The sequence below is a fragment of the Bos mutus genome, chromosome 10, assembly GCF_027580195.1.
Source record: "Bos mutus isolate GX-2022 chromosome 10, NWIPB_WYAK_1.1, whole genome shotgun sequence".
Classification (NCBI taxonomy): Eukaryota; Metazoa; Chordata; class Mammalia; order Artiodactyla; family Bovidae; genus Bos; species Bos mutus.
This window is the reverse complement of record NC_091626.1, coordinates 32,828,065-32,849,162: the sequence shown is the minus strand read 5'-3', so window position 1 is coordinate 32,849,162 and position 21,098 is coordinate 32,828,065. Positions and strand designations below refer to the sequence as shown.

The following is a 21,098-nucleotide window of genomic DNA, read 5'->3' as shown; positions in this document are numbered from 1 at the left end:
TAATGTTAACCCTGATTATGCAAAACTCTAATACATTGTTTTAAATAACAACCAGAAATAGGGAACTTCTTTCTCTTGAAGAAAAAACTACTGTTCCTCTCTCCTGTGGTTCTACATATTACTAAATTTTGAAATATAAATGTAATTTTAATTCTAATGAGAGTACTCTCTGTAACATAAAAATACTGTGAATACTGTTCTTGAAATACCACAATACAGAAGTAGAATCTTTTTACAAAATGCCAACCTATATTATCAGAATTTATATTGAATACTTACTTGAAACATTTATATATTGAGAACCTTGAAAAATATAGCATATGTAGGTTAATAATATTCCTGACATTATTAATGATACATTAATATGTATATAATATTGGAAATCACTATCTTACTCTCCTTTGAATATGCACAGGAAGATCTGTGTAAGTCTGGCAATGAAGATTTCCAAGCTGGTGATAATACATATTAGCCTTTTATAGTTTGAATTGGTAATTATTACCAACTGGGAACTTTTCACCTTGTTGTTGATTTGCTTTAGACCTGGAAAAACATTCCTCACCTCTACTCCAATAGCAAAAGAGGTATGGATTTCTTTCCAGCTGTTTTACACTTTTATAATTATTATGGTGCTAATTTATGGGTTTTCTCCCCTGCAATGGAAATGTCTTTAAGTGAAGTATTTCAAATTTAGGATTTTATGGAAAGTTTGCATAACAGAAAATAAAATGTTAATTTCAAAATCTGGATAAACTTAAGGCAGTAGTCAGAAATTTCAGTTCAACTTACTCTTGAAGAAACTGAGTTTATTAAATACACATTATAGAATGTACTAGATGTATCTTTATATGAACTTTCATAAATGTTCTTCCTTTTTCCTTTCAAACCAAAGCATGATTTATAAGGAATATTATTTTTGAGGCAGAAGAAATTATTTTCATTTCAACAGTTTTTCAACAAAATACTGTCAATTTAAATGCTGACGAATGTTTCAAAGGTATTTGAAACATGGTCATTAATGCTATTGCATGATTATTAATAAACATTAGTGATATGAGATTTTTTCATTGCACTAATTGAAATGTAGATTAATAGAGGATAATAATGCACCTGCATTTGTTTGGTAGCAATGAATTCAAAATTTGGAAAACTTTTCAATGAATTACAAAGATGCTGAATATATGAATTTAAAACAATCATAAACATGATCAGTCATTTCAAGGTAACATGATAATTCTGAAGCACAGATTGTTTAGAGATTTGTATATTTACGAGATAAACTAAGGACAAAGTTCAGAAGGAGAAACAAAGATGTCACTCTTAAGGTTATTGGTAAAAAATGCTTTGAGGGCTTCCCTGATGGCTCAGAGATTAAGGATCTGCCTGCCAATGCAAGAGACACGAGTTTGATCCCTGGTCTGGGAAGATCCCACATGCTGCAGAGCAACTAAGCCTGTGCACCACAACTATTGAGCCTGTGCTCTAAAGCCTGGGAGCTGCAATGATTGAACCTCAACACTGCAATTACTGAAGCCCGTGCAGCCTGGAGCCCACGTCTGCAACAAGAGAAGCCATCACAATGAGAGTCCTCTGCACCACAACTAGAGAGGCTTGCCACAACTAGAGAAAAGCTCGAGCAGCAACAAAGACCCAGTACAGTCAAAAATAAATAAATAAAATTAGTTTTAAAATGCTTTGAAACTGATGATGCAGATATCCATTAAACTCATACTGTAAGTTTTGCTATAAACGAAATTAGTAAAGGGCATTTGCAATTTTTTATTAAAAAAAAACCACTGAAAATAAATCTTCTTGGCCAGTTTTTACAAATATGAATCACACAATTATTGCTCTAAATGGTGGGGTTTGGTCTTAGACCTTCCCTGGCATATACAGGGCTGGAAAATGTGAGGCTGCCACTTCACGCCTCATGCCCATAGTACAGATTGACCAGTGGAGGTAATCAGGACCAAACCACAGTAAGAAAGTAAGAGAGGGCCTTGAATAGTGAGCACAAGTTCAGCGGAGTCAACACTGCCTATAAATACTGGCTAGATAATCGATTTTCTGACACTGGGTTGATATTATACAAAGAAGCCAGGTTTTAATTACCTTAGGAAAGACCTTCAATAATTACAAGGCAGAACTCAGAAGGAGAAGCACACTTTATAAAAGAAGGGATCTTTTTAAAGGATCTTATTATTTTGAAATGCAGTATAAAAGTATACTATTATGTAATATATGTAACAGCAATATAATAGATATACAAATAAACTGTTGTAAAAAAAAAAAAAAAAAGGAAGGGAAAGGTGGCCCTGTTCAACCTCTTTGGCAGGGAACTGGGATCTCACATGCTGCAGGGTAACTAAGCCCAGGCGCCACAGCTCCTGAGCCCACACGCCACAGCTAGGGATTCGTGTGCTGCAACAAAAGATCCCACGTACCACAAGTAAGACTCAGGGCAGCTAAACAAAAACAAAACGAAACAAAAAACCTGCCACATCCTCTTCCACACAGAATATACCAAACTTTTTAAAAAAGGTGAAGGAGGGGAGGTGGGGAGAATTTTTGCAGGGCACATGTTACATATGGGTAGTGAGGCAAAAATTCAATAAAGAGCACGTTCTTCATAGACAAATAGGTCAAAAATGACTGTATGTAGTTTTGAGGTGTTAGGAATTGGCTCTAGGTACCTGAGACTTCTACTTAAGCTCCAGAGAGTTTAAGGAGAGACACTTCTCCCACTTGTAAGATCACTGGTGCCCAATGTGAGTGAGCATCTTTTCTTCAGTTCTGAGCTTTCTTACTATATCACGGCTGGCCAATAGACCATAATATCCTTAAAAGACTTTCAGTTGACTCTAACCCCTAGAAAGGGTTTGGCAGTACAGAATCTAGGTCAAGCCCACCAAGTAGATTAGTAACTTAATAACTATGTGTCTTATTTAAGAAGAAAGTGCCATTATAATACAATAACTCAAGTGTGCAACCAAGTTACCTTTTGAGCTTGTTAAACAAATGGCTGGGTTCAGGCTCCCAGCTTTTTTGATTTGGTAAGTCTGAGATGGGGCCTGGGACTTTGCATTTGTAACAAGTTGCCGGGTGATGTCGAAACTACTGGTCAGGGCATTGCACACTGAGAAAGCACTGTTCCAGGTGGTTTAGCTAATACCCTTGACGTGGTTCCCTCGTGTCTCTTTGTTTGACAAATGTGAGATAAAATCTAGATTAATGGTACTAAAACTTACTGCTTAAGATCAGGTGCTACAAAGTCATTTGATGGATATCCTTAGCTTTAGGTTTTGTGTTGATTCAGATGCAGTCTAATCTTAGATTTAATGTAGATTTAAAAACTATATATAATAAAATCAGTTCTAGCATGTAGTCCCTAACAATTTCACAAATCAAAAAACCTCAGAAATATACTTACTGCCTCATTCCTTAATCCCCCCAACTCACTATAATTTGACCACTAACCTTATCACATATAGTATTTAATTTGCTTTCTTAAATGTTAAACAAGAAACCCATGGGTTTTCTTTACCCTGATCCTGAATCCTTCCACTAGCATTTGACACTGTGGATCTCTTTGTTTTTCTGGGAACACTCTCCTCCCTTTTTAGTGTCCTTTTCATTGACTTCTCATCTTCCACCCCTCCTCTCCTTTGCCATTTGCAGACATCAGTAATTGACTGTAGCACTCCTGTCAAGAACTTTCCTCATAGCTCAGTTGGTAAAGAATCTGCCTGCAATGCAGGAGACCCAGGTTCAATTCGGGTTGGGAAGATCCCTTGGAGAAGGGAATGGCTACCCACTTCAGTATTCTTGCCTGGAGAATCCCACGGGCAGAGGAGGCCGGCAGGCTACAGTCCATGGGGTCGCAAAGAGTCGGACATGACTTAGCGACTAAACCAAGCAAATCCTATCAAAAGAATTTGAATAATTCTTCACAACACAGCCCATAAACACTCTTAGTTGATGGGTTTTTGTCCTTGAGGTGAAACGTGTTGTGAAGACTCCCTCCAGAAGCAGATTTTAACCTCTAATTTTCTTAAATTAATCTTACTTGTTTACGTCAATATACCAAGTTATTAAATATAAAATGAATACAAATACCAATAAATATCTTTAGTATTGGACTTTTTAACATTTTAGTATAAGTTGTTGAAGACCTGTACAGGCAGGGAGCCAACAGAGATGAATAAGGTGACAAAAGATCAAACTGAAAATTATTTGCAGAGGTAATCCTAAGGGTCTCATTCTATCTTCTTTTAATCCCATGCTGATTTCTGAGATAAAAGAAAATGTTAAATCTAACTAGACTGGGACAGAGAATACAATCTGGATGATAAAGCAGAAACTTTCTCTTAGAATCTGAGCTACTAAAAGAAACAAGCTTTCTTTATGTTTGAAAATTACTTTGTGTACAAGGGCACTTTAAATCTCAGTGGGAAAAGGAAATAGAAATGCTGTCAGGAAAAAGGACAGGATATCGTCTTATTTATTCATTTCTTGTTGGCTCTCTGCCTATTCACAGTCACATGCAATGACAAAAAAATACAGACACATGCAAGAATCTTTAGAATAGCATTGTTATAGCAAAAGAACAATTGGAAAGTCCATCAAAAGGGTAGTCTTTAAGTAAACTGTGATAGACGTATGTAATTATACCATGCAGCAGTATAGTTTAAAAAGGCAGATCCATTCAGTCATTCATAGGACCAATATTAAGTCTCTACTAATCCTAGGTGCTGAGAATAATGCGGAGAATATGATAGAGGGTCTCTGCCCTCATGGAGCTTCCAGGCTAGTGAAATTTTTTTTTTTTTGCAGATTATATATCATATGGGTTATTACAAGATATTGAATATAATTTCCTGTGCTATACAGTAAATCCTTGTTGCTTTTTTATTTTATGTATAATAGTTAATATCTGTTAACATCATACTCCAAATTTGTCCCTCTTTTCCTCCCTATCCCATTTTGTAACCATAAGTTTGCTTTCTGTACAGAAATAAACTCTCAGACAATGGACATATGTTTTTAATTCTCTTGGGTAAATACCCAAGAGTGAAATTGTGGGACCTTATAATAACTCTGCTTATATTTTGAAGAAGTGCCAAACTGTTTTCCAAAGTCACTGCAACATTTTACATTCCCATCAGCAATGTTTGAGAACTCCAATTTCTCCGTATCCTGGCCAATACTTGCTACTGTCCATCTCTTTTTATTATAGTCATCCTAGTGTGTGAAATGATATCTCACTGTGGTTTTGATTTGCTGTTCTCTGATGACAGATGATGATGAGCATCTTTTCATGTGCTTCTAGGTCACTTGTATATCTTCTTTGGAGAAATGTCATTCAAATCCATTGCCTATTTTAAAACTTGGGCTCTTAATCTTTGGTTATTAAATTACAAGATCGCTACATAATCTAGATACTTGATCCTTATCAAATATATGACACAAATATTTTCATTCCATTCTGCAGATTGTCTTTTTTCCTTTTTTGATGGTATATCCTTTGAGGCATAAAAGTTTTTGATTTTGATGAAGTCCATTTTATCTTTTTTCTTTTATTGTTTGTGCTTTTGGTGTCATATATAAGAAATTACTGCCTAATCCTTTAGGCATATACCCTGAGGAAACCAAAATTGAAAAAGACACATGTACCTCAATGTTCATTGCAGCACTATTTACAATAGCTAGAACATGGAAGCAACCTAGATGTCCATCGAAGGATGAATGGTAAAGAAGCTGTGGAATACAATGGAATATCACAGCCATAAAAAGGAATGCACTTGAGTCAGTTCTAATGAGGTGGATGAACCTAGAACCAATTATACAGAGTGAAGTAAGTCAGGAAGAGAAAAACATCATATACTAACACATACATGTGGAATCTAGAAAGATGGTACTAATGAAATTGTTTTGCAGGGCAGCAATGGAGAGGCACAGAGAACAGACTTAATGACACAGGGTAGGGGGAGGAAGGAGAGGGTGGGATGCATGGAGAGAGAACCATAGAAACTTATATTCAGATCAGATCAGATCAGTTGCTCAGTCGTGTCCGACTCTTTGTGACCCCATGAATCGCAGCATGCCAGGCCTCCCTGTCCATCACCAACTCCCGGAGTTCACTCAAACTCACGTCCATCGAATCAGTGATGCCATCCATCCATCTCATCCTCTGTCGTCCCCTTCTCCTCCTGCCCCCAATCCCTCCCAGCATCAGAGTCTTTTCCAATGAGTCAATGCTTCACATGAGGTGGCCAAAGTATTGGAGTTTCAGCTTTAGCATCATTCCTTCCAAAGAAATCCCAGGGCTGATCTCCTTCAGAATGGACTGGTTGGATCTCCTTGCAGTGAAAGGGACTCTCAAGAGTCTTCTCCAATACCACAGTTCAAAAGCATCAGTTCTTCGGCGCTCACCCTTCTTCACAGTCCAACTCTCACATCCATACATGACCACAGGAAAAACAATAGCCTTGACTAGACGGACCTTTGTTGGCAAAGTAATGTCTCTGCTTTTGAATATGCTATCTAGGTTGGTCATAACTTTCCTTCCAAGGAGTAAGTGTCTTTTAATTTCATGGCTGCAGTCACCATCTGCAGTGATTTTGGAGCCCCCAAAAATAAAGTCTGACACTGTTTCCACTGTTTCCCATCTATTTGCCATGAAGTGATGGGACCAGATGCCATGATCTTCGTTTTCTGAATGTTGAGCTTTAAGCCAACTTTTTCACTCTCCACTTTCACTTTCATCAAGAGGCTTTTTAGTTACTCTTCACTTTCGGCCATAAGGGTGGTATCATTTGCATATCTGAGGTTACTGATATTTCTTCCAGCAATCTTGATTCCAGCTTGTGTTTCTTCCAGTCCAGCATTTCTCATGATGTATTCTGCATATAAGTTAAATAAACAGGGTGACAAGATACAGCCTTGACGAACTCCTTTTCCTATTTGGAACCAGTCTGTTATTCCATGTCCAGTTCTAACTGTTGCTTCCTGACCTGCATACAAATTTCTCAAGAGGCAGATCAGGTGGTCTGGTATTCCCATCTCTTTCAGAATTTTCCACAGTTTGTTGTGATCCACACAGTCAAAGGCTTTGGCATAGTCAATAAAGCAGAAATAGATGTTTTTCTGGAACTCTCTTGCTTTTTCCACGATCCAGTGGATGTTGGCAATTTGATCTCTGGTTCCTCTGCCTTTTCTAAAACCAGCTTGAACATCAGGAAGTTCACAGTTCACGTATTGCTGAAGCCTGGCTTGGAGAATTTTGAGCATTACTTTACTAGCATGTGAGATGAGTGAAATTGTGTGATAGTTTGAGCATTCTTTGGCATTGCCTTTCTTTGGGATTCAATGAAAACTGACCTTTTCCAGTCCTGTGGCCACTGCTGAGTTTTCCAAATTTACTGGCATATTGAGTGCAGCACTTTCACAGCATCATCTTTCAGGATTTGAAATAGCTCAACTGGAATTCCATCACCTCCATTAGCTTTGTTCGTAGTGATACTTTCTAAGGCCCACTTGACTTCACATTCCAGGATGTCTGGCTCTAGGTCAGTGATCACACCATCGTGATTATCTGGGTTGTGAAAATCTTTTTTGCACAGTTCTTCTGTGTATTCTTGCCATCTCTTCTTAATATCTTCTGCTTCTGTTAGGTCCATACCATTTCTGTCCTTTATCGAGCCTATCTTTGCATGAAATGTTCCTTTGGCATCTCTGATTTTCTTGAAGAGATCCCTAGTCTTTCCCATTCTGTTGTTTTCCTCTATTTCTTTGCACTGATCGCTGAAGAAGGCTTTCTTATCTCTTCTTGCTATTCTTTGGAACTCTGCATTCAGATGTTTATATCTTTCCTTTTCTCCTTTGCTTTTCGCTTCTCTTCTTTTCACAGCCATTTGTAAGGCCTCCCCAGACAGCCATTTTGCTTTTTTGCATTTCTTTTCCATGGGGATGGTCTTGATCCCTGTCTCCTGTACAATGTCACGAACCTCAGTCCATAGTTCATCAGGTACTCTATCTATCAGATCTAGTCCCTTCAATCTATTTCTCACTTCCACTGTATAATCATAAGGGATTTGATTTAGGTCATACCTGAATGGTCTAGTGGTTTTCCCTACTTTCTTCAATTTAAGTCTGAATTTGGCAATAAGGAGTTCATGGTCTGAGCCACAGTCAGCTCCTGGTCTTGTTTTTGCTGACTGTATAGAGCTTCTCCATCTTTGGCTGCAAAGAATATAATCAATCTGATTTCGGTGTTGACCATCTGGTGATGTCCATGTGTAGAGTCTTCTCTTGTGTTGTTGGAAGAGGGTGTTTGTTATGACCAGTGCATTTTCTTGGCAAAACTCTATTAGTCTTTGCCCTGCTTCATTCTGTATTCCAAGGCCAAATTTGCCTGTTACCCCAGGTGTTTCTTGACTTCCTACTTTTGCATTCCAGTCCCCTATAATGAAAAGGACAGCTTTTTTGTGTGTTAGTTCTAAAAGGTCCTGTAGGTCTTCATAGAACCATTCAACTTCAGCTTCTTCAGCGTTACTCGTTGGGGCATAGACTTGGATTACTGTGATATTGAATGGTTTGCCTTGGAAACGAACAGAGATCATTCTGTTGTTTTTGAGATTGCATCCAAGGACTGCATTTCGGACTCTTTTGTTGACCATGATGGCCACTCCATTTCTTCTGAGGGATTCCTGTCCGCAGTAGTAGATATAATGGTCATCTTAGTTAAATTCACCCATTCCAGTCCATTTCAGTTTGCTGATTCCTAGAATGTCGATATTCACTCTTGCCATCTCTTGTTTGACCACTTCCTATTTGCCTTGATTCATGGACCTGACATTCCAGGTTCCTATGCAATATTGCTCTTTACAGCATCGGACCTTGCTTCTATCACCAGTCACATCCACAGCTGGGTATTGTTTTTGCTTTGGTTCCATCCCTTCATTCTTTCTGGAGTTATTTCTCCACTGATCTCCAGTAGCATATTGGGCACCTCCTGACCTGGGGAGTTTCTCTTTTAGTATCCTATCATTTTGCCTTTTCATACTGTTCATGCGGTTCTCAAGGCAAGAATACTGAAGTGGTTTGCCATTCCCTTCTCCAGTGGACCACATTCTGTCAGATCTCTCCACCACGACCTGCCCATCTTGGGTTGCCCCACGGGCATGGCTTAGTTTCATTGAGTTAGACAAGGCTGTGGTCCTAGTGTGATTAGATTGACTAGTTTTCTGTGAGTATCGTTTCAGTGTGTCTGCCCTCTGATGCCCTCTTGCAACACCTACCGTCTTACTTGGGTTTCTCTTACCTTGGGTGTGGGGTATCTCTTCACGGCTGCTCCAGCAAAGCGCAGCCATTGCTCCTTACCTTGGACGAGGGTTATCTCCTCACCAACGCCCTTCTTAGACACAGAAACTTATATTACCATATGTAAAATAGATAGCCAATGGCAATTTGCTGTATGACTCAGGGAACTCCAACCAGGGCTCTGTAACAAACTAGAGAGGTTGGGTGGGGAGGGAGATAGGAGGGAGGTTCAAGAGGGAGGGGACATATGTGTACCTATGGCTGATTCGTGTTTGGCTGAAACCAGTGCAATTCTGTAAAGCAATTATCCTTCAATTAAAAAATAAATTTAAACAAGAAATTATTGCCTAATCCAAAGTCACAAATATTTATTTTTATTTCTATGTTTCATTCTAAGAATTTTATAGTTTTAACTCTTAATTTGATCCATTTTGAGTTAATATTTATAAGCCTATTTTTTTAACTTGAGATTTTTTTGAGCAGTTTGGATTAGTCCCCTACCCAACTTTGATTAATTTTTGCATCAGTATGATCTATTTGTTACAGTTGACAAGCCAACACTGATACATTATTATGAACAAAAACTCCATAGTTTACATTAGGGCCCACTCTTTGTGTTGTACATCAAAGTACATTATTTTAATGTAAAATTACATATTAATATGTGAAAGAAGCTAATCTGAAAAGTCTATTATTGTATGATTCCAACTATATGACATTCTGGAAAAGACAAAACTGTGGGGAAAGTGAAAAGATCAGTGGTTGCCAAAGCTTTAGGGGGAGGTATAGGTAGAGCAAGGGGATTTTTAGGGCAATGAAATTATTTTGTATGATGCTCTAATTGTGGATATACGTCAAGTCCATAGAGTATACAACACAAAGAGAGAACCCTAATGTAAACTATGGGCTTTGGTTAATGATGATGTATCAGTGTTGGTTTCTCTATTGTAACAAACATACTGCACAGGTGCAGGACATTGATGGTGGTGGGGGCTGTGAGCCGCAGGTGGTAGAATGTCAGAACTCTCTATACTTTTCACTCAATTTTACTATGAAATCAAAACTGCCCTTAAGAAGCCTATTATATTTTTAATGAAGCATTGATAATTTAACTATCCATTCTAGAGGAATAAATACATCAACTGTGGTATAGTTAACAATACTGGAGTGGGTAGCCAGTACCTTCTTCAGAGCATCTTCTCAACCCAAGAATCGAACCAGAGTATCCTGCATTGCAGGCAGATTCTTTACCAACTGAGCTATCAGGGAAGCCCCTAAATACCATACAGTAGGTAACAAATGAATTAAATCTATAAATTACAAACATGGATATATTTCAAAAATGTAATGCTGAGTCAAAGGAAAGCAACTGTTGAATTGATGTACATTTAAAATAACACATAAAATATTGTACATTTGGTTACAGATGTACAAGTAAGTGCATAAAAGTAAAAAAATGAACTGGAAGGACTCATTACTATAATTGCCTCTGCAAATCATGAGATGGGAATATGGCAATAATTAAAAGATGTTTTCACTTCATCTGTAACATTTTACTTCTTTAAAAATAGACTGAATTACTAATCATCAGTTCAATTCAGTTCAGTCAGTGAAATGCAAATCAAAATTACAATGAAATATCATCTCACAGATAGTGACTCAAAACTCTTCCCTAATGGCTCAGATGGTAAAGAGTCTGCCTGCAATGCAGGAGATCCTGGTTTGATTCCTTCATTGGGAAGATCTCCTGGAGAAGGGAATGGCAACACACTCCAGTATTCTTGCCTGGAAAATCCCGTGGACGGAAGAGCCTGGTGGGCCCCAATCCATGGAGTAGCAGAGTTGGACACGACTGAGCGACTAATACATCACCTCACACCTGTTAGAATCGCTATTATCAAAAAGACAAAGATGTGCAGAAAAGGGGATCTTTGTACAATGTTGGTGGGCATGTAAATTGGGTAAATTTACATTGTAGTAATTTGTAAATTGTAGTAGCCACTACAGAAAGAAGTATGTTAGTTGTACAAAGGGCTTCCCTGGTGGCTCAGATGGTAAAGAATCTGCCTGCACAGTGGGAGACCCAGGTTCAATCCCTGGGTCAGAAAGATACCCTGGAGAAGGAACTGACAACCCACGCCAGTTGTTCAAAAGTTTTAAAAAGGAGTACTATATGATCTAGCAGTTCTGTGTCTGGATATTTATCTGAAGAAAACAAAATCATTTACTTGAAAAGGTGTCTGCACTTCCATGTTCACTGTAGCATTGTTTGTAAGTCAAGACATGAAGCAACCTAAGAGCCCATCAGTGGATGAATGGATAAAGGAAATGTGGTGTGTGTGTATATACACACAGTGAAATAGTATCAATATTACCCATATAAAAGAATGAAATGTCTCCAGTTACAACGACATGGTTAGAGCTAAAAGGCATTATGCTAAGTGAAATAAGTCAGACAGAGAAGGGTGAATACCATATGATCTCATATTTGTATGCAATCTAAAAAACAAACAAGAAAACTCTTAAATACAGAGAAAAGATTGGTGGTTGCCAGAGGTGGAGAGTGAAGAGTGAGCAAAATGGGTGAAGGGGACAAAAGATACAAACTTCCAGTTATAGAATAAATAGGTCATGGGACGTAATGTGCAGTATAATGACAGTGGTTAATACTACTGTATTATATACTTGAAAGTTGCTGAGAATAAATCTTACAAGATATTATCATAAGAAAAAAATTGTGACTGTGTAGTGATGGATGTTAACTAGGCATATTAGGGTGACCCTTCCATAATATATACATATATCAAATCAAGTGTACACACAAAACTAATATAATGGGAATACAGATATTATATTCTTTTAACTTTTCTGTAACTATTAAATTCTAAAGTAAAACAGGGAATAGGTGGTGAGAAAGTAGAGACAGAATATACAGTCAGTTCTTAAGAAGTAGAGAACAGACATGGGACAGCATGTTTGTGTATGCTCTTGGCAGAGATTTAGTAGTAGTCAGGAAAAAGTTAGTGTTTCAGGATAAAAAAGGTAACTCTAGGAGAGAAAGTCTATATGAACTCCAATATATATAATTAATTTGAAGGAAAAGGGGGGAGCAATTTGCAGAACAATATGTACAACATCCTGTTTTTCATAGAAAATCCAACCTTTATAAAATGTTATTATGAAAAAAAACCCACACAATTTTATATTTCAATGTATGTGAATATATACATACAAAGGGAAAAAATCCTCCAAATGGCAACAGTGATTATTTCTGGGAGGAGAATGCAGATGTTATTGTGATGCTAATGGTAAGGAATTCACCTATGATGCATGAGATGCTAGTTTGATCCCTGGATTGGGAAGATCCCCTTATCAAGGAAATAGCAACCCACTCCAGCATTCTTGCTGGAAAATCCCATGGACAGAGGAGCCTTGTGGGCTAGTCCATAAGGTCATAAAGAACTGGACATGACTGAGTACATAACCTCAGATATGCAGATGACACCACCCTTATGGCAGAAAGTGAAGAGGAACTAAAAAGCCTCTTGATGAAGGTGAAAGAGGAGAGTGAAAAAGTTGGCTTAGAGTCCAACATTCAGAAAATGAAGATCATGGCATCTGGTCCCATCACTTCATGGGAAATAGATGGGGAAACAGTAGAAACAGTGTCAGACTTTATTTTCTGGGCTCCAAAATCACTGCAGATGGTGATTGTAAGCATGAAATTAGAAGACACTCCTTGGAAGGAAACTTATGACCAACCTAGATAGCATATTGAAAAGCAGAGACATTACTTTGCCAACAAAGGTCCATCTAGTCAAAGCTATGGTTTTTCCAGTGGTCATGTATGGACGTGAGAGTTGGATTGTGAAGAAAGCTGAGTGCCAAAGAATTGATGCTTTTGAGCTGTGGTGTTGGAGAAGACTCTTGAGAGTCCCTTGGACTGCAAGGAGGTCAACCAGTCCATCCTAAGGGAGATCAGTCCTGGGTGTTCATTGGAAGGACTGATGCTAAAGCTGAAACTCCAATACTTTGGCCACCTCATGTGAAGAGTTGACTCACTGGAAAAGACCCTAATGCTGGGAGGGATAGGGGGCAGGAGGAGAAGGGGACGACAGAGGATGAGATGGCTGGATGGCCTCACCGACTCAATGCACATGAGTTTGGGTGAACTCCGGGAGTTGGTGATGGACAGGGAGGCCTGGCATGTTGTGATTCACGTGGTCGCAAAGAGTCGGACACAACTGAGCAACTGAACTGAACTGAACTGAGCACATTACATTGCATCACATTATAATGGTCAAAATAGGACTTCTGCTTTTCTTGTATTTGAGGTTGTTTTTACAACATGAATGTATCCATATATATCTCATGTAATTCTTTTGTGGCAAGTAACTTCTCATTTCCGTGAAAAAATTTCACTGTAAGAACAGCTGACAGATATTTGTTAATCTTGTTTTCTAACAGAACTTTTGAAATATTTTTAAGAATGCCTTACGGCAGTGAGCACTGTTGAATTTTAGAAATGTTCTAATGAACAAAGGTAGTGTTTTATGTTCTGCTTACTCTATTTTTTAAAAATTTAAATTGATAATGCACTCTGCAATTTTTAAATGGCTTGAATTTATTACAAGGGTCTTATTTTCAATACAGTATGAATCTTCAAGGTTCATATGAGGTCTATGCTTGTAATGAGGTAGTTTTACATTAAAAAAAAAATATTCTCTTGTTTTTTGTTTCAGTTCTGATTGAGCATCCCAGAGGGAATTTTCTTTTTCTTTTTCATTTAAATGTTCATCTTGATAGCTAGCAAAATATGTTGAATGAATTATGGAACTACACAGGTAATTCAGTGTCTACCCTGTCCCTGCCTCCAACCCACCCCACTTTATTTTTTAAACAAAGAACTATCTCTTTCAGGTGATTTCAGTTTAGAACTATTTGGATAGTAGGTTGAATTGGGTAACACCTAGCAGTCACTTTAAACCTTGTGATTCAAAACAAAAATTATGATTGAGACTTAAAACCTCCTATTATGGCACTTCTAAAGCTATTAACTCATTGTTTCTCTTTGGAGAAACTTAAAACTTTCTTAGAGGGGTGTCTACAAACCATTTACAGACAGGACAAGATAGGCTCCTTCAACTCTATTCCCTCAGTCAAAAGGGGTTAATTTTTCTTCTGTTAAATTTCAGTACCCTAATAAAAACAGTAGAACTATTCCCTTTGTTTTTGCATGCTTGGTCTAGTACAGTTTAATAAATGTTAATGTTGAAAGGGATCCCAGAAAACATCAAGTCCAACCTCTTCATTTTATGTGAGGACATAGTGTCTCATGGAAGATGGAGCTCGTGCCTAAAGGTATATAGCAAATTATAGTCAAAGACAAAGTCAAAACAAAAATTCTGCTCTTCTGGCATCATCCGTAACATACTGGCTTGAGTTTGTTTCTTTTATTCAACACACTTGTTTTATCACTATATTTATTGGAGAAAACTTGGAACGGAAACACAAAAGTCAATTCCAGTTTGACTAGCATCTTCACACAGAATGGAATTCATACAAAAAAACTTTCACAAGATTGAACAAGAGTTCTGTAAAAAATGAGGAGCTCTGTATCAGGGTCAGGATTTGAGAGAAATCACTGCTTGCAACCTGGGAATCTGAAACCAACTTAATGATACACTTGCAAGGGTGTGCTGGCATAAGTCTTTTTCAAGGAGGTTGCCACAGGCCAAAACAGGAGGCTACACAGCCCCGCCCTTCACCAGAAAATTGGATTAAAGTTTCACTGAGCATGGCCTCAACATGAACCTTGTGCACCAGGACCCAGGAGAAAGGAACAGTGACCCCACAGGAGACTTGCCTGTGGGTGTCCGGGAGTCTCCAGTGAAGGCGTGGCTCGGGGGTGGCCTGCTGCAGGGTTGGAGGCACAGACTGTATCAGTACATGCCTGGGATCTTTTGAAGGAGGTCACCATTATCTTCATAACCTCCACCATAGTATAGTGAAGTCCCTCAGTCGTGCCTAACTCTTAGCGACCCCCTGAAATGTATCCTACCAGGCTCCTCTGTCCATGGGAGGCAAGAATACTGGAGCGGGTTGCCATTTCCTTCTCCAGGGGATCTTCCCAACCCAGGGACCGAACTCTGGTCTCCCACATTGCAAGCAGACATTTTACCATCTGAGTCATCAGGGAAGCCCTAGTTTGGAATGTACCACCATAGTTTGAGTGAGTCAAGTCGCTCAGTCATGTCTAACTCTTTGTGACCCCATGAAGTGTAGCCTACCAGATTCCTCCATCCATGGGATTTTCCAGGCAAGAATACTGGAGTGGGTTGCCATTCCTGTTTCAGGAGATCTACCCGACCCAGGGATTGAACCCAGGTCTCCCACATTGTAGACAGACACTTTACCATCTGAGCCACCAGGGAAGTCCGCCACCATAGTTTCAGTTCAGTTCAGTTCAATGACTCAGTCGTGGCCGACACTTTGCGACCCCATGAATCACAGCACACCAGGCCTCCCTGTCCATCACCAACTCCTGGAGTTCACTCAGACTCACGTCCATCAAGTCAGTGATGCCATCCAGCCATCTCATCCTCTGTCGTCCCCTTCTCCTCCTGCCCCCAATCCCTCCCAGCATCAGAGTCTTTTCCAATGAGTCAATGCTTCGCATGAGGTGGCCAAAGTACTGGAGTTTCAGCTTTAGCATCATTCCTTCCAAAGGAATCCCAGGGCTGATCTCCTTCAGAATGGACTGGTTGGATCTCCTTGCAGTCCACGGGACTCTCAAGAGTCTTCTCCAACACCACAGTTCAAAAGCATCAATTCTTCGGCACTCAACCTTCTTCACAGTCCAACTCTCACATCCATACATGACCACAGGAAAAACCATAGCCTTGACTAGACGGACCTTTGTTGGCAAAGTGATGTCTCTGCTTTTCAATATGCTGTCTAGGTTGGTCATAACTTTCCTTCCAAGGAGTAAGCGTCTTTTAATTTCATGGCTGCAGTCACCATCTGCAGTGATTTTGGAGCCCCCCAAAATAAAGTCTGACACTGTTTCCACTGTTTCCCCATCTATTTCCCATGAAGTGATGGGACCGGATGCCAGGATCTTCGTTTTCTGAATGTTGAGCTTTAAGCCAACTTTTTCACTCTCCTCTTTCACTTTCATCAAGAGGCTTTTTAGTTCCTCTTCACTTTCTGCCCTAAAGGTGGTGTCATCTGCATATCTGAGGTTATTGATATTTCTCCCGGCAATCTTGATTCCAGCTTGTGTTTCTTCCAGTCCAGCGTTTCTCATGATGTGCTCTGCATATAAGTTAAATAAGCAGGGTGACAATATACAGCCTTAACGGACTCCTTTTCCTATTTGGAACCAGTCTGTTGTTCCATGTCCAGTTCTAACTGTTGCTTCCTGACCTGCATACAGATTTCTCAAGAGGCAGGTCAGGTGGTCTGGTATTCCCATCTTTTTCAGAATTTTCCAGTTTATTGTGATCCACACAGTCAAAGGCTTTGGCATAGTCAATAAAGCAGAAATAGATGTTTTTCTGGAACTCTCTTGGTTTTTCCACGATCCAGCGGATGTTGGCAATTTGATCTCTGGTTCCTCTGCCTTTTCTAAAACCAGCTTGAACATCAGGAAGTTCATGGTTCACGTATTTTTGAAGCCTGGCTTGGAGAATTTTGAGCATTACTTTACTAACATGTGAGATGAGTGCAATTGTGTGATAGTTTGAGCATTCTTTGGCATTGCCTTTCTTTGGGATTCAATGAAAACTGACCTTTTCCAGTCCTGTGGCCACTGCTGAGTTTTCCAAATTTACTGGCATATTGAGTGCAGCACTTTCACAGCATCATCTTTCAGGCTTTGAAATAGCTCCACTGGCATTCCATCACCTCCACTAGCTTTGTTCATAGTGATGCTTTCTAAGGCCCACTTGACTTCACATTCCAGGATGTCTGGCTCTAGGTCAGTGATCACACCATTGTGATTATCTGGGTCATGAAGATCTTTTTTGTACAGTTCTTCTGCGTATTCTTGGCACCTCTTCTTAACAAGAGCAAGTATCCATCTCAGTCAGTCTATCTCATTAGGAAGCTTTCATAAGCCTCTTATCTTTCTCCAAGTCCTCTTGTGGCTCAGAGGGTAAACAGTCTGCCTGCAATGCAGGATACCCGGGTTCTACCCCTGGGTTGGGATGATCCCCTGGAGAAGGAAATGGCAACCCACTCCAGTAATCTTGCCTAGAAAATCCCATGGATGGAGAAGCCTGGAAGGTACCGGTACAAAGAGTCAGACACGACTGAGACTTCACTTTATCCTCCAACAGAGGGCAGACAGACTGAAAAGCACAATCACAGAAAACTAACCAATCCAATCACATGGACCAGAGCCTTGTCTAACTCAATGAAACTATAAGCCATGCCGTGTAGGACCTCCCAAGACAGACAGGTCATGGTGGACAGTTCTGACAAAACGTGGTCCACTGGAGAAGGGAATGGAAAACCACTTCAGTATTCCTGCCTTGACAACCCCATGAACAGTATGAAAAGGGAAAAGATAGGACACTGAAAGACGAACTCCCCAGGTCAGTAGGTGCCCAATATACTACTGGAGAACAGTGGAGAAATAACTCCAAAAAGAATGAAGAGATGGAGCCAAACCAAAAAAAAAGCACCCAGTTGTGGATGTGACTGGTGATAGAAGCAAGGTCCGATGCTGTAAAGAGCAATATTGTATAGGAACCTGGAATGTTAGGTCCATGAATCAAGGCAAACTGGAAGTGATCAAACGAGATGGCAAGAGTGAACATCAACATTCTAGGAATCAGCGAACTAAAATGGACTAGAATGGGTGAATTTAACTCAGATGACCATTATATCTACTACTGTGGGCAAGAATCCCTAGAAGAAAGGGAGTAGCCATAATAATCAATAAAAGAGTCCGAAATGCAGTACTTGGATGCGATCTCACTACAGAATGATCTCTGTTCGTCTCTAAGGCAAACCATTCAATATCATGGTACTCCAAGTTGATGCCCTGACCGGTAATGCTAAAGAAGCTGAAGTTGAATTGTTCTATGAAGACCTGTAAGACCTTCTAGAATTAATACCCAAAAAAGATGTCCTTTCCATGATAGGGACTGGAATGCAAAAGTATGAAGTCAAGAAACACCTGGAGTAACAGGCAAGTTTGGCCTTGGAGTACAGAATGAAGCAGGGCAAAGGCTAATAGAGTTCTGCCAAGAGAATGCACTGGTCATAGCTAACACCCTCTTCGAACAACACAAGAGAAGAGTCTACACGTGGACATTATCAGATGGTCAATACTGAAATCAGATTGATTATATTCTTTGCAGCCAAAGATGGAGAAGCTCTATACAGTCAGCAAAAACAAGACCAGGAGCTGACTGTGGCTCAGATCATGAACTCCTTATTTCCAAATTCAGACTGAAATTGAAGAAAGTAGGGAAAACCACTAGGCTATTCAGGTATGACCTAAATCAAATCCCTTATGATTATACAGTGGAAGTGAGAAATAGATTTAAGGGACTAGGTCTGATAGACAGAGTCCCTGACGAACTATGGATGGAGGTCCATGACATTGTACAGGAAACAGGGATCAAGACCATCCCCAAGAAAAAGAAATGCAAAAAAGCAAAATGGCTGTCTGGGGAGGCCTTACAAATAGCTTGTGAAGAGAAGAGAAGCCAAAAGCAAAGGAGAAAAGGAAGATCTACCCATTTGAATTCAGAGTTCCAAAGAATAACAAGGGAAGATAAGAAAGCCTTCAGTGCAAAGAAATAGAGAAAGACTAGAGATGTCTTCAAGAAAATTAGAGATACCAAGGGAACATTTCATGCAAAGATGGGCTTGATAAAGGACAGAAATGGTATAGACCTAACAGAAGCAGAAGATATTAAGAAGAGATGGCAAGAATACACAGAAGAACTGTTAAAAAAAATCTTCATGACCCAGATAATCACAATGGTGTGATCACTCACCTAGAGCCAGACATCCTGGAATGTGAAGTCAAGTAGGCCTTAGGAAGCATCACTATGAACAAAGCTAGTGGAGGTGATGGAATTCCAGTTGAGCTATTTCAAATCCTAAAAGATGATGCTGTGAAAGTGCTGCACTCAATATGCCAGCAAATTTGGAAAACTCAGCAGTGGCCACGGGACTGGAAAAGGTCAGTTTTCATTCCAATCCCAAAGAAAGGCAATGCCAAAGAATGCTCAAACTACTGCAAAACTGCACTCATCTCACACGCTAGAAAGTAATGCTCAAAATTCTCCAAGCCAGGCTTCAGCAATACATGAACCATGAACTTCCTGATGTTCAAGCTGGTTTTAGAAAAGGCAGAGGAACCCGAGATCAAATTGCCAACATCAGCTGGATCATCCAAAAAGCAAGAGTGTTTCAGAAAAACATCTGTGTCTGGTTTCTTGACTATGCCAAAGCCTTTGACTATGTGGATCATAATAAACTGTGGAAAATCCTGAAAGAGATGGGAATACCAGACCACCTGACCTGTCTCTTGAGAAACCTGTATGCAGGTCAGGAAGCAACAGTTAGAATTGCACATGGAACGACTGGTTCCAAACAGGAAAAAGAGTTCGTCAAGGCTGTATATCGTCACCCAACCTGCTTATTTAAGTTCTATGCAGGGCACATCATGAGAAACGCTGGGCTGGAGGAAACACAAGCTGGAATCAAGATTGCTGGGAGAAATATCAATAACCTCAGATATGCAGATGACACCACCCTTATGGCAGAAAGTGAAGAGGAACTACAGAGCCTCTTGATGAAAGTGAAAGAGGAGAGTGAAAAAGTTGGCTTAAAGCTCAACATTCAGAAAATTAAGGTCATGGCATATGGTCACACCACTTCATGGCAAATAGATGGAGAAACAGTGGACACAGTGGCTGACTTTTATTTTGGGGGGCCCCAAAATGACTGCAGATGGTGACTGCAGCCATGAAATTAAAAGACGCTTACTCCTTGGAAGGAAAGCTATGACCAACCTAGACAGCACATTAAAAAAGCAGAGACATTACTTTGCCAACAAAGGTCCGTCTAGTCAAGGCTATGGTTTTTCCAGTAGTCATGTGTGGATGTGAGAGTTGGACTATAAAGAAAGCTGAGCGCTGAAGAATAGATGCTTCTGAACAGTGGTGTTGGAGAAGACTCTTGAGAGTCCCTTGGAGTGCAAGGAGATCCAACCAGTCCATCCTAAAGGAGATCAGTCCTGAATGTACATTGGAAGGCTGAAACTCCAGTACCTTGGCCACCTGAGGTGAAGAGCTAACTCATTTGAAAAGACCCTCATGCTTGGAAAGATTGAAGGCGAGCGTAGAAGGGGACGACAGAGGATGAGATGGTTGGATGGCATCACCGACTCAATGGTCATGAGTTTGAGTAAACTGCTAGAGCTGGTGATGGACAGGGAAGCCTGACGTGCTGCAGTCCATGGGGTCACAAAGAGCCAGGCATGACTGAGCGACTGAACTGAACTGAACCGACTGCAACACGGAACACCTCAAAGCTCCCTAAACAAAATTCTATACTCTTTCCATTCTAGCTATGAAACCATCTCATGGAAAATCACCAAAATTTTCTTTGAATGAGTTTCAAGTGAATAATATGGAATGGTTACCCTTGCAGATCTGTGCTGTCTAGTAACATGTTTAAGGGCTAATCGTAAGGTAAAAATAAGACAATATACCTATTACATCCTTTTAAAATAAGTAACAGACACACAT

The 21,098-nt window shown here is 39.7% G+C and overlaps 1 long non-coding RNA gene across 1 annotated transcript in view; it reads left to right on the top strand.

Annotated features, from left to right (window-relative positions):
* The window catches only part of LOC138989390 (uncharacterized), a 47,790-nt gene that overhangs the window by 25,598 nt on the left and 1,094 nt on the right, over positions 1 to 21,098 (top strand). The window lies entirely within an intron of this gene.